We start from the raw sequence: 4,825 nt of genomic DNA, 5'->3' as shown, positions 1-4,825 counted from the left end.
GAACTTATGATAAAAAATACTCTCCACCTCCAGAGAAAGAGCTGATAAAGTCTCAATGCAGATCAAAGCGCACTTAAAAAAAGAAAAAACCTTTATTTTTCTTGTTTTGTTTTTTTGGTTTTTGGTCTGTGTTTTCTTTTGTAACATGGATCGTATGGAAAAAAGTTTTGCATGACTACACATGTATATCTGTATCAAATTGCTTGCCTTCTCAGAGAGAGGGCAGGGGAGGAAAAGAAGGATAGAATTCGTAACTCAAAATTTTTTAAAAAACAAATGTTAAAACTGGTTTTACAAGTAATTGAGGAAAAAATTAAAAATCAGATTAAATAAAATAGATGTTCCATAAGCCTTGAGCCACCTGAGTGCAGGGATCATTCTCTTTTTTCACTGTCTCCAACCAGAACTCCCCTCTCTAGATGCTACTCCTTTAAGTGCTGTCTCCCATTATCCAAATCATAAGCACCCTGTGGACAGAGATGATCTTACTTTTGCATTTGTGTTTCCAGTGCCATGCACAGTGCCTAATAGATAGTAAACACTACCAAATGCTTAAGAAATGCCTTTTCATTCATGCTATTCTCTCTCAGGGTAAGATTCAAATGTAGGACAGGGAACTATATTATACTCAGTTTGTCAGATGATTATTGTTAAATTTTTAGGAAAGAATGAAGGAAACAAGCATTTATTTACATATAAACTTACTGTGTGCCAGGCATTTCACAAATATCTGATCTGACTCTCACAACAACCCTTCGGAGGTAGGTGATATTATTATCTCCTTTTTTACAATTGAGGAAACTGAGGCAGGCAGTGGTTAAGTCACTTGCCTAAGGTCACAGCTGGTAAGTGTCTGAAGCTGGACTTGAACTCACATCTTCTGGCACTGAGCCACTTGACTTTTTTTTTCTTTGAGAAGATAATTGTGGGGTGATTAAATGGGAAGGATTCAACCTGTGTCCTTCCTGGTATGTGAACATAGTTTCTAGTGACTTTTAAAATTGAATGGTTTGCAAGTTCAGCCTCAGGGTAGAGATGAGAAAATATCCTTCCTCTCTTCTTTGCAGAGGTGAGGAACTATGGGTGCTGGTACCTTTACTATACTGCTTCCCCCCCCCCCCGACCCTTTTTTCATTCTTTGTTAAAAGGGATATCTCTCTAAATAGGGGAAGGAGGAGAGATATATTTGGAAATAAAAGCAATCATTTAAGTAAAAGATGGCAACAAATTTCTAAAATTAATTTTATTGATATTTCTTGTTTTACATTGTCTAAGTTCCATCCTCCCCATCTCTCCCATAATCCCCTCCTAGAAATCTCCCCATTATAAGAAAGGATGTTTTAAAAATTAAGTAAACATAAGACTTTGCCACATCTGGATAGCCCTGTTTGCCTGGGTAGTTTAGACCACGAAATAAGTCGGACAGTATGTCAGACTCTCATTTTTTTTATAAAAGTGACTAGACATTGACAAAATTGTGAAGTTAGCAAAATAGCTTTCAAGTATATAGTGATATTTATAACATTATTACACAATAATAATTATTTGTTTGGTCCCATTTAGTGACTGTCAATGTAAGGAACTCTTAGCAAAAAAAAAAATGTTTATGTGTTCTTAGCCTCTTTTGTGTAATGGACACAGCATTTTGGTGAAGCTTAGGTGTTTTCACACAATCATGTTTTCTAATGTATAAAACAAGGTGTCTAGGATTACAAAGGAAACTAATTATACTGAAATATAGTCACTAAAATATTAGGAAAAACACACATTAAAGCCCCAATTTAAGAATCTCTGAATGCAAATTGGCCATACCTGTGGTTCACTTTTGTTCTGGAAAATTGTCTAGGGGAATTTGTAGGTTAAGTGACTTGCCCATTGTCATATAGCCTGAACATATTAGAGGAAGGCCTGGACTTCAAGCCTCAGCTATAGCATAGTTTTTTTCTAATAATAATAAGGAGAAAAATTTTTCTTACTTTACTGAGTTTCTTAGCACCTACTACTTTCCAAGCATTATACCAAGTGCTTTACAAATATTGTCATTTAACAAAGCCTTTGGTGGCCCAGGGTTGACTCCATGCCATACAAGGTATGAGAATAGGATGTGTCATTAGCAATAATTGTCTTTCTCTCTACCCCAATCCGCTATCTGTTAGAGTTGTTTGTCCTCCATTCTCGAAGAGAACCATGACATCGGGATGATATCATGACTTGCATTGAATTGGATTTAAGTGAGAGAGGGCTGTGCAAGGTCACTAACCTCACTCTCTCCTCCAGAGCCATCAGTGTCCAGTGACAAGATATATATCAAGATGACTGGAGATGGCTCTGGATATTTTAAGGCAATTGGGGCCAAGTGACTTGCCCCAGGGTCACATAGCTAGTAAGAGTCTGAGGTGAGATTTGAACTCAGACCCTCCGAAATTCAGGACCAGTGCTCTATCCACTGTGCTATCTAGCTTCCCCTGTCAGAATACAGTGAAAGACTTTACATCGTAACGGGATCCTTGCCAATTATTTCCTATTTTCCAAGAGTTTCATTCTTGAATTAAACTTCCTCTTGTTTGGGGCACATCCCCACTTGAGGGAATTGCTGCCCTGAAAAGAAACTTTTCTATCCATTTCCACACAGCCAGTTTCAGAGATATACTAAAGAAGGGGAACATTTGAAATCCAGTACCTAGACTGCAAGCTCTGATTCCAGTTCTGAAGTTTGTTCACTTCCCTGCAAGACTACAGTCTTTTAGGCCCAAGCCCTGCACTAATTGAATCTCAATAGTTGGTCTAGAAGTTTCTTTGCTTGGCCACCGTTGAAAGGATTGGACATGTTCAGGCAGGGGCTGGCCTCCACATATGAGACTTTGGCTTCTAGTTCAGCTGAGAAATTTTGCCAGAAGGGGCAAGAAGCCTCCAAGAAGGAGCCAAAAATGGGACCTAAAGGGAGGCAGGTACAATGGCAGATATTAAATAGGAAAAGCCGTTTCATTGCAATAACTCGTTATTCCATGGTAAATGATTAGTTAGAATGCCTTTTGAGATATTGGAGGCTGTTCATCTTTTGAGGTATCACCCATGGCACCAGCTGCTTCCTTAAAAAACATCTCTTGGTCTGGAGGAGAAGAGGTATATCAGAGATGAGAACATGTCTCTGCTCCTTCAGGTGACATGAAGAAGCCAGTGAGTGGTCATAGCCAGTCTTTCCCAAATAGAAAAATGGGCATTTTAAGCCAAGTCACTTTATTGTTGTAGAATCCAGATAAGCTCAGCCTGCACCCCATGAGACACTTGTACCCTCTTAGGTCCACAAAACTGTTAATTTATTTCCACTTGATGCAGTTCTGTTTGGGGTTCTGAAAGCATCAGGGTGCATTGGAAAACAGGCTAGGTGTAGGCTTGTATCCTGCCTCTGACACATCCTTGTTGTTTGTGCATAAGTCATTTAATCTCTTGAAGTGTCAGTTTCTTCATCTGTAAAATGGGGTAGTATCTCCCTCACTGGCCTTTTGTGAGAATCGCTTGAGATATGATGAGTGTAGGGCAAACCTTGAAACTCTAAATACTATTTATTTGTTATAATTTTTTCTGTTGTTGTTGTCATGCCTGAGAGGTAATAGTGTAATCTATAGAGAGCCAACCTCTGAGTCAGGAAGACTTGAGTTCAGGTCCCAACCTCTGACATATACTGTCTTTGGGACCTATTTAACCTCTCAGAGACTCAAGTAAATCTCTAAGATTCCAGGTTGCTAGGCAATTGCTTTCTGCATCAGTAGCTAGGGCTTCCTAAACCAATGCAACTACAGATGTGGACTATATGTATATATACCCACATAGATGTATACATGTGTGTATATATGTCTACATGTACATTAATATGTACATGTGCATATATGCATGTACATATATGCAATATGTACATCTATATCTAATTTCATAATAGCTCAATCAATAAACATTCATTAACTATCTACTATGTGCTAGTCATTGTGCTAAGTAACTAACATTTATATAGTGCTTTAAAGTTTGCAAAGTATATTACATGTATTATCAAATTTTATCCTAACAACCACCTTGGGAGATAGGTGCAATTATTATCCCCATTTTACAGATGAGGAAACTGAAACAGATAGAGTTTAAATGACTTGCTCAAGGTCACATAGCTAGTAAACATCTGAGTCTAAATTTGAACTCAGGTCTTCCTGATTTCAGACTTAGTGGCACGGAGCACCATGGTACAATTGCTCTCAGTAAAAAGAAAGTCTTACTATGACTCCTATTTGCTTAATGAGGAAACCAAAACTAAGAAAGTTTAAGGGATTCCCCCCCCAAAAAAAAACACCCACAAAAATAGCTAATTAGCATCTGGGGCAGGATTCAAACATGGGAATATTTTTATTCCAAGTGCTTTACCTCTAGCCACCGTATGTCTTATCCATCCCATTACACAGACTCCATTAAGCTTCAAGGACAGAAAATATGTCTTCTTTTCATTTCTTCTCCACAGTACCCAGAACAGAGGTGAGCAAGAGGAGAAGAGGCTCAGTGTTCTTGATGACTGACTGAAAACAAAATTTCTTGGGTTGTGTTCATTGGAGGTCATAAGAGAAGAGCATTCCAGTCCCAACCCTCCATGTCCTGGAATGTTACACTCTGGCTTCAAACACAATGCTGCTCTGTGTTGGGATCTGGAGTCCAGGAAAAAGATCCTTGGTGCCACGTGGCATTCCAGAACAGTCTCAGGCCTCTTGAATCCAGAGGAAGATCAAGGTTAGTCAGTCAACAAGGATTTGTGCCAAATACTGTGCTGGAGTGTGGGAATACAAAGGAA

The sequence above is a fragment of the Dromiciops gliroides genome, chromosome 2 (genome assembly GCF_019393635.1).
Source record: "Dromiciops gliroides isolate mDroGli1 chromosome 2, mDroGli1.pri, whole genome shotgun sequence".
NCBI classification, from domain to species: domain Eukaryota; kingdom Metazoa; phylum Chordata; class Mammalia; order Microbiotheria; family Microbiotheriidae; genus Dromiciops; species Dromiciops gliroides.
This window is presented reverse-complemented; position numbering follows the sequence as displayed.